Genomic DNA, 9,890 nt, shown 5'->3' with positions numbered 1-9,890 from the left:
ACTGCTCTTGCAATGTCTGTCTTTCCTCGGTGTGTTTCCATTACTCAATATCCACTAAATCTTCTTAAGTCCCTTGGCTCTTTTAACTTGAGGGGCCCTGTCAGGAAAGTAAAGGAAGTTTGACAAGTGCTTTATGGAGAGAGAGGGATGATAGGCCACATGGCTGCAATCTATGCAAGACAGTACATGTACAAGGATCCAGGTCAGACAGTATTCAGCAGGGAAACAGAGCCAGTGTGGGAAATAGACGAGTAGAGAATTTGGTTATAGGTGCTAGAGCCATGGCTCCATGGATGAGAGTGCTTGCTGCTCTTCCATGCTCCTGAAGCTCAGTTCACAGCACCCAAGTCTAATGGTTCACTCTACCTGTAGCTGCAGCTTGAGTAACCCAACGCCCTCTTGTGGCCTCCACATGCACATGCACTCACGTGCACAAGTACACTCCATACATATACCCATACATACAAAAATGCATACACAGGCATGCGTACCACATTCATACATATGAAAATGGGAAAAAAAGGACCATATGCCGGGAGCCATGTGACTTCTTCAGGGGACAAGGCCTGGGAATAGTATGAACAAATTCTCCTTGTGGCAAGGCCTGGAGAACCTGACCCATTTGGAAAAGCCTGTGGACAGTTCCCTGCATAGTTCTGGGCATGACCCCAGGAGTATATGTGCTATCTACTCTCCTGGCTTTCACTATGCTAGCCATATTGCTGGCTGCCTCTAGTTTTACTTTCTTAGAGCTGTGGATATAATAGCTATCACAAGAGGAAAACTTCCCCCCTGATGACTCTCCTCTGGGTCAGCCAGAGGGAACATTGTTAAAAATATACAGTGGACCTGATTCAACCCCTGAAGCCTTTGATGTTTCAAGTATGACCACGAGTCCAGGCTTCTTAAAAACAGGATGTTGCCTTTCCAGTGCACCCTGTGACTAGCCTGAAAGTGTCACAGTAGTTCATGACATTGCAAATTTGCATAACTGTTCTGGAGAGAATGATTTTAACCACAAGAGTCTAGGAGAAATGCAAATCAATAGATAGTATCAAGAGTTAATGGGAACAGTCTAGGGTCAGGGAATGAAACAGAATCACAGAAACCCACAATGCCCTCATTTCTAATAGCTGTGCCAATACTGTAGGAAGTTGAGCAGAGACATGAGAACAAGGGATAGATAAGCAGTGCCAACTGTTGAGGGTAAGCTTTTAAGTTATGTTGCTTACAGAATGATAGGGGAAAACCTGGTATATCTCCATTGAGATAGAGTAGTACAGAATGAAGAATGAATTGATCCAGCCTTGGCTGCTGAGTTGATTGTGAGATCCCAGACATTACCAGATATAAATATTAACCACTAGAGACAAAACTGTCTCTCGCCTGCATGATGCCGTAACCGCAAATGCTGCCAACTGGACACACTGTTCTGCCCGTAGGTGTGCCTAGTTAGAAAACTTCCTTGGTGGCTGGCAACTCTGCGGATGCTTCTAACAGTAGAGATAGATCAAGTAGGTGATGGATACTGGTGGGAAAGTTGGGGGACAGAAGGAACAAACTGGCAATTATTGTAACCATTATTAGAAACATAGGGAAACAAATTTGATTATAAAACTGTTCATGCAAATTATTAAAATAGTATAAATAAAAACAGCCCAAGCTATTCGGGGCCACTTGTTTGAAATAGGTGATTATAGTTTCTTCATTGTGCTGACTTCACACATCCATCCCAGGTTATCAGACCATCTGGAATTAGGCTCCCAGCAACCCTAACTCATCTTTAGTATATTTACTTCAACTATTCAGATCTCTGCAAGTGGTCTGGTCGTCAGGCTTTGGCATGCCCCAGGCTGTCTGCGTGCTCCAGGCTGGTTGCATAAGCAGTTCTCGCCCATTTCTGTCTTTTTTCTTATTGGCCCCTGCGGCAATCAAGCAAGGGGATAGCCTGCATTTCCGTGTTGAGAATAATGAGTCATCGTCAGTTCTGATGAGAACACAGTAGGTTTTTCATCAGAAACCAGAGTTGAGAACAGTGAGCCAGCCAGCCGAGTGTCACCAGTAGAGTGGACTGCCAGCAGTCAGGATGGAGAGCTGTGGACTGTGGGGCTAATGGCCCTGGAGAGAGAGGGGGCTGGCAGTGCTGTGACTCTCCAGCATAGAGAAGAGTGTGTGGCTAGGAATGTGATCCTGCAGCCCTGAAGTGAAGGTGAGTGCTGTTTGGAGTGGGGCTCAGGCCCTGTTCCACTCACATCTTTAAATTAGCACAACCTGACACCCATTTCACTGCTGGAAGGGGATGTCGAGCTGCGGTTTGCCTGTGACCAGGCCAGCAACCACTGAACATGTCATGTCATGCTTGAAGCCTGTTGGTGAAAATAGTCCAGAAGGTTCTTGACCTGTGTCATACAACTGACCCAGGATTCTGGCTCCAGAGCTCATACTCTGCCTCTCCAGATTATTCAAACAAGGGCCTCTTGAGATGGTCAGAATGCCAACTGGAGCTTGCTGGTGGGTCCCAAACCTGTATATAGTCATGTGACTGAATGTGTGTGTATTTGGGGGTGGGGTGTCACAAAAACATTGGCAACGGTAAAGGGACTTGAACACAGAATGACCAAAAATTAATTCAAAATCAAACAGGTAATGAATCTGAGTTGCTTCTGGCAGTGAGTTCACCCATGTTGTATGATGTGGCCACTGCAGCATTGGATCTGAACGTACAACATGCATGCCTTGCTCTGGGCATGCTCTCGTGCTCAATGCCACCACCAGTTCTGCCAAAAAACCCACAGGCTCAGATTTGAGACTCCTTTGTGCTGTGACTCATGGTGTTTTAAACTGTAAGAACCAAGTTTTCTGCTCTTGTAGAAACACAATTGACTTAATTATGGAAACAAAACTTTTAGTATTTTCATACTGTCATGACTCAGCATAGAGGTATCAAATTAGTGAAAGTTTAGATGGTATTGTGCTAGGGTTGTTTTATTTTTTGTTATGCGTATGTGTGTATCTATGAATATGTAGCTGGAGTTTTCTCCAGTCCTGCTTGGCCCACAGTCAGGACAAATCTCTCTTACCTGCCAGTCCTGCAGCCGCTTAGACCCAACCAAGTAAACACACGGAGACTTACATTGCTTACAAACTGTATGGCTGCAGCAGGCTTCTTCTTGTCTAGTTCTTCTATCTTAAATTAACCCATTTCTATTAATCTATAAGTTACCTCGTGGCTTACCAGTACCTTCCATCTCGCTTTTCATGGTGGCGGCTGGCAGCGTCTCTCCGCCTCAGCCTTCCACATCCCAGAATTCTCTTCTCTGCTTGTCCCGCCTGTACTTCCTGCCTGGCTACTGGCCAGTCAGCATTTTATTATACAGAGCGGTATCCACAGCAATGCATGTCAATGCAGGCATTCACATAAGCCAGAGTTGGAGTTGCAGGCAGTTGCGAGCTGCCTGATATGAATGCTAGGAACTGAACTCAGGTCTTCTTCGAAAGCATCATGTGCTCTTGACCACTGGGCCATCTCTCCAAGCTCAGGATAGAATTTCTAGCAATTTCTAAACGGCCCCAAACACACTTCTGCCATTCTGTACTATGTATTTATGTGAAGTAATATTCTCAGCATTGACAATAATGAAATCAAAATACTACACAGCCCAGAAAGACCTGGAACATGTCGTGTCCTGCAGAATCAAACCTTCAGCTGAGACTTAAATTTTGTGTAAAATGGACAAGTACATCCATTTCCTTAGTATACAGCTTTGCTTCTGTGTGCAAATACATGGTAAAGTTGGACGTTCACCTAACATTAAAATAGATCCCTTTAGGGTTTTATCAGTAAATGTTTGGGTTTTGTGTGCCTATTGTATATACCCTGGGCCACATAAAAATTTCTTGGGTGAAAAGGGGGTGTGAGGAGGTGTCCAAGAGGCCCCAGCACACTTCAGTCTTAACACCCGGCTGTGTGACCACAAGCAAATCATTTGACATATCTGAATCCTGTCTGCGCCTGTGTTTCCCCAAGAACCTGAGTCACTGAAACCAAACAGATAATACTTGTGTAGGTAGGTGACAGAGGCCACTCTCCTCCCTGGGGAGGGGAGCAGTGGATCCTGGAGAGTAGGCTGGTGTCATTATGCCGCGGAGGGAAGCTTGTTCCAAGCCGGGGGTAGCCTGCTGATTAACTATAGAGTAAGTCAGTCACAGTGAGGTCCTGATTCTATCTGTCTGAGAACACTGAAGCCCTTGCTCTTTGTTCCCTCGGGTTCCTGCTGGCTGAGAGCCTGGCACCCGACTGGAATAAACCAGTCAGGACCTCCCAGAGACTGCCTGGGAAAATTCAGATTGTGAGTTTGAACTGGCGAGGGGAGGCACACAGATGAAGGAGGCCTTTGTAGGGGACCCATGGCTGAGGCAGCAGCAGGACGAGGGCTGAGGTGTGAGAAGCTCAGACCTTTTGATGTCTGGAGCCAGGGATGAGGGCAGGACATATGCCAGAGACAAGTACACACTGCTGGCACAGTGCCACCCCAGAACAGGCTCGCTTAAATGCTCACGCTCCCCTGTCCCTTTCTAACTTTGTTGTCTATGCCAGTAACTATGGCTGTGGTTTGAAAACTGGATGCTTACGCCCCATAGATAAAGCACCTTGGCATTGGCTCTCACCTGTGCTCACTGCCCGGCATCTTTGGATGGTTTCTGACAGCTCATGCACCAGGGGTAAATGCCATGGGGGTACAGGCCCGCTCTTGACTCCTACAGACACAGTTTTTCTCCCTATTTTTGGTATTTGGCTGCTTGACTCCAACGGCAGAACCTTTGGATACAAAGAGCCAGCTGTGATGGGCTCTGGATCTGTGGCCGGGGAACTGTACGGAAGCCAGCTCAGGAAGTGGGGCTTATGCCCATAATGACGCAGACGCAGAAGCTGGGCTTCTGACAGTTTCAGTAACGGCTCAGGCCTGAGAGGGGAGCTGGGACACCCATGGCCTGGCCCAGGCAGAGTACAAAGTACCTCACGTGTCCTGGGAAGGTGGGAATGTCCCTGAGCTGAGACTGTCAAAAGGCTTGGCTCAAGGCCAAGGCCACTGGGAGGGAGGCAGGACATGGGTGTGGTTTATGTCCAGTCAGCGGCCCAAAGGTGCAAAGACCAGGAACCTCCGTGACAGGCAGAGGGAGTAAAGCCTGGTGACAGGGACCCAGCTTAGCACATCAGCACCAAGGGCTCTGACCTCTGAACCCTGTACCAGCCATGCAGTGTGACTTTGGGGTAGCACTTTCGCCTCTCTGAGCCTTGCTGCGCTCCCCTAGGAGCAAGTATGATGTAAACTTTGCTGAGTAAGCGAATGGGCAGCTGGGTCTAGCCAGAGAACTTGAGAGTTAGAGCAGGTAGTGGCTGAAGTTGGCTGAAGAAGAGTCATCCCCTTAAGCACAGAAAGGACCTGGCCATAGGAGCTTTCCCACGATCTATTTTTTTGAGATACCTAAAAATTATTATTATTATTATTATGATGATGATGATGATGATGATGATATATATGTGTGTACAGCACACGTATGGAAGTCAGAGAATAACTTTGTGGAGTCAGAAGAGTGGTGGTGCCCGCCTTTAATCCCAGCACTCGGGAGGCAGAGGCAGGTGGATCTCTGTGAGTTGAGGGCTTTGACTCGCTGAACCATCTTATCATCCCCTCAGGACCTATTCTGAGTGCCACACATACTGAGGAAGACAAGCTAAGGAATTTCTTGGTCTAGAACAGTGGTTCTCAGCTTTCCTAGTGCTGCGACCCTTTAATACAGCTCCTCGTGTTGTGGTGACCCCCCAACCATAAAACTATTTCATTGCTACTTCATAACTGTAATTTTGCTACTGTTAGGAATTGTAATGTAAATATGTGATATGCAAGATAGCCAATATGCGCCCCCCACAAGGGGGTCGCAACCCACAGGTTGAAAAACATACTGGTCTAGCTGCTGGATGGAGTCTGAAGGAGTCTCTTCCATGTTCAAGTATTTCTCTTTCTCCTACCACCACTGCTTCTCCCACGACTAAAAAAAAACATGATGTAAATCAATACAAGACAAAGTTGCCACTTGAAATTCATTCATCACTGGGTTGGAAGGGTTTGGTGCTGGTGCCTTGGGCTCCCTTCCTCTGCCAATGATGGACTCAGTGATTCCCGCTGGCTGAGTTGAAGCAATCAAAAAAGGTGGTCAGGGTGGGGAAGGCAGAGGAAATGGGCAGCGGTGCCTAGGTGGTGTGGTGAACACAGCAGAGTTGAGTCGGTGGCAAGAGCCACCAGTGCCATCTCATCCCACAGTCTAGTTCCCACGGAGAACTCATGGTGATCTGTTGACAAGGATTCAGAGGCTCAGTCTGGGCTCGTGGAAAGGGTAGTACAATTGTCTACTGGGGGCTACACAGAGGGCTTAGCAGGTAAGAGCATGTGCTGCTTCCAGGAGACCCAAGTCTGGATCCCAGCACCCACATCAGACAGATCACAACTGCCTGTAATCCACTTCCGGGGGCTTAGACACCCTCTCTGGCCTCTTGGGTACCTGTAAAGACATGACATGCATTCATACAGACACACACACACACACACACACACACACACACACACACACACACACAAAAGGTAATCTTTTATTTAAGAAGGCCCATTGGGGGCTGGAGAGATGGTTCGGTGGGTAAAAGCACTTGCTGTGCAGGCTTGATGACCTCAGACCAATTTAAAAGCCAGACAGAGAGGCAAAGGAGGCTGTAATTATGCCATATCCCTAAGGGAAGATGGGAGGAGGCAGGAGAGTCTCCAGAAAGCCTGGCTTATACAGCTGCAAAGAGTCTCTGTCTCAAACAGTGTGGAAAAGTGGGGACTAGAACCTGAAGGTTGTGCTCCAAACTCCGTGTGAGCTCACACCCTCATATGAACACACACACACACACACACACACACACACACACACACACACACACACTCCCTACAGTGTCTGCCCTGGGAGCAAACAGGAAGAGTGATGGCCTCCTATCAGCTGTTCCTCAATTTGTAGTGGCTGGAGAGGATGCTGAGACACAGAAGTGAAGGCAAAGTGTACCGTGCAGAAGAGTGTGAACATGGTCCTGGGGTCAAAGGTCATAAGCTTACTTTCTCCACTTATCAAATATAGAATCTTAAGATTTCTTGGGAAGGTTCAAACTCAGGTTAGGTTTTGAGGGCAAAGTGTGGGCAGATAAGCAGAGAGGAGAGAGAATGTTCTAGAAGTAGCCGGAGATGAGGTAGAGAAGTCTGAACAAAGATTCCCCTCCAGGGCTGGGGACAGGGTGACATAGATTCACATGACTCATCCCGTCAGTTTTGGAACAGTCTTAGCTTTCTGTAGGAACAAGACCTAGCATTGCAGACTCAAGCAAGCTGTCACAGTCTCAGTGACCACAGGAGGAAGGGAGCCACTTGGAGACTCAGTACTTGACACAGTGGAGAGGGATGTGCCATGGTGGAGAGAGGGGAAAGTGGGCATGAAGTTCAGCAAACAGCTCCTGAGTGGAAGTCTGACTCTGCACGAGTGTCATTTAGCTGTAGTTCTGGGGCTGTAGCCAAGATCCCCTTGATAAATATATCTATATCTCAAGGCAGCCATTATGTCTGCAGCTGAAGCCCCTGCACTGACCCCTGCACTAGGCTGTCCCCTTTAAGCTGTCTTCCCTGGGGAGTTTTGGAAGCAGGGGATAGTCTTCACTTACAGCCCAGACCAAGTGATAACAGGGTCCCTGATAGCCCTGCATCAAGCACCGTGCTGCCAGGAGTCCAGCAGGGGTCATCTCCTACCATCCCTGCGGCCACCTTGCAGGTAGCTTTCTGTGAGTGGCCTCACCCTGGTCTAGCCTACATCATCCCCTTACAGCCTGAAGTGGGTAATTCTGCTTCCACTTCTTTGACATTTTCTGTCTCCCCCAAACCTCCCAGTTCAGTTCCATGGAGTACCAGGCCACCTTCATAAAGACCTGACTCAGTCAGCTTCCAGCCCACATCCCGATTTAGAAACCCTCAGAATTCTCATTGCTCTGGGGACAGACCCACATTCCTGACATTGCTCCCAATGTAAGCTCGCCTCATGACCATGGCTCCACCCATACGGATCTCTCTAACAGTGCTTCTCAACCTTCCTAATGCTGAGACCCTTTAATATAGTTCCTCATGTTGTGGTTACTCCCAACCATAAAATTATTTTCATTGCTACTTCAAAACTGTAATTTTGCTACTGCTACAAATCGTAATGCAAATATCTGGGTTTTGTGAAAGGGTCAGTCGATCCCCAAGGGGGTAGTGACCTACACATTGAGAACCACATTCTGGCCCAAGCACATTCTGCTTGATGGCTTCTGCTGTTTGACGGACTGGCCCCTCACCCCACTCCGAGCTCGACATGAGCCCCTTAAACATTCTCAAGTAAGCCAGGCTCTCCTGCCACCTGCTACCATCTCTAGCATTTGCTGTGACAAAATCCCATGACCAAAAGCAACTTGTAGAAGAAAGAATTTATTTTGGTTTATCATTCCATAATGATGGGGAACGTGGAGACACACCATGCTGGCAGGAGCAGATGCCTGGCTGCTCACATTTTTCCATCTACACACAGAAGAAAGCAGAGAGACAGAGCAAGAAGTGGGGTGAGGCTATAAACCCTCAAAGCCCATCCTTGGTGGTGCATTTCCCCCAATGAGACCATACCTCCTCAAGGTTCCATAACCTCCCCAAGTAGCACCACCAATTGAGGACCAGGTGTTCAAATCCATGAGCCTAGGGGAGACATTTCACATACAAGCCAGTATGGTGAACCAGGCATGGTAGTGCATGCCTTAAATCCCAGTCTTCAGGAGACAGGGGCAGGTGGATCTCTATAAATTCGAGGCCAAGCTGATTTACATAGTGAGCTCCAGACCAGCTGGAGATGTACAGTGAGACTCTGTCAAACAAACAAACAAACAAACAAACAAACAAAACCACCACAGTGTCTAAACATCAACCCCAAGAGATTGTATCTAAATTATAATGTAAATGTGTGGTTGTTGACATCTGACTGCAGTCTATTGTGTATAAGGACTGGGGGGTGGGGTGGGGTGGGCAGGACTTTTCCCTGCCTAGACATACTGTGTGCCTGACACCCAGTAGGACCTTAATACAGACTGCTGAATGGACATGTGGATGGTCAATAAACAAATGCATGAGTGAGCATGTCTCTTTTCCAGTCCTGTCTTGCTGGAGAGAATATGAATAATAGGATACTAGAATGCTGCACCTGTATCTTTGGCCCACTCCATACAGTACATTTCAGTGCATTTTAGCATCTTTGGGGGCTCAGATGATCATTTCTCCCTTCCTGACACCATGAATCAGTTTATGCATCTCTTCATCAGAATCACCCTCTCCAACAACCCCATCTTCTGGGCTTCTTAATTCTCTGTACCACCTGAGCTGTTTGAAGCAGGAGCCCGTGATCCCTGCAGTGAGCAGAGACACCATCAGCAGCCTGAGGCTCTTCTTCTCCAGGGCTGTGTTCATCAAAAGGGCTCAGACTGGCCTTGTCAAGTCTCAGTAAGACCCATGCTGGCCAGTGTGTAGGCCTTGGGCCTTCACCATCAGGACGTGTGCTGAGTCTCCCAGAAAGCAGCAGGTGGTGCAGACCTGCTCAGGTCCCAGAGACTGCTCCATTCTTGCCAGACGGCTCTAGCCAAGCAGAACAAGAACCTGAGAAAAACTCTCAATGAATGTCCAAGTATAAATATTTATCTTGAGTCTTCTGAATTTTATGAATGATTGACTTACAGACCTTAAAAATAGCTACACTCAACCAGCCTCTGCTGGATGTTGGGTGTTAAGTCCACGTGT

The 9,890-nt window shown here is 47.7% G+C and overlaps 1 protein-coding gene across 1 annotated transcript in view; it reads left to right on the top strand.

Annotated features, from left to right (window-relative positions):
• Window positions 1-1,977: 1,977 nt before the first annotated feature.
• The window catches only part of Slc2a9 (solute carrier family 2 member 9), a 153,949-nt gene continuing 146,036 nt past the window's right edge, over window positions 1,978-9,890 (top strand). The window contains exon 1 of the mRNA XM_059275800.1: window positions 1,978-2,209. The gene's annotated coding sequence lies outside the window, so the exon portion shown is untranslated. The remainder of the gene's footprint in view (window positions 2,210-9,890) is intronic.

The sequence above is a fragment of the Peromyscus eremicus genome, chromosome 10 (assembly GCF_949786415.1).
Source record: "Peromyscus eremicus chromosome 10, PerEre_H2_v1, whole genome shotgun sequence".
Taxonomy (NCBI): domain Eukaryota; kingdom Metazoa; phylum Chordata; class Mammalia; order Rodentia; family Cricetidae; genus Peromyscus; species Peromyscus eremicus.
Note: the sequence above shows the minus strand (reverse complement) of the source record. Positions and strands in the feature narration are given on the sequence as shown.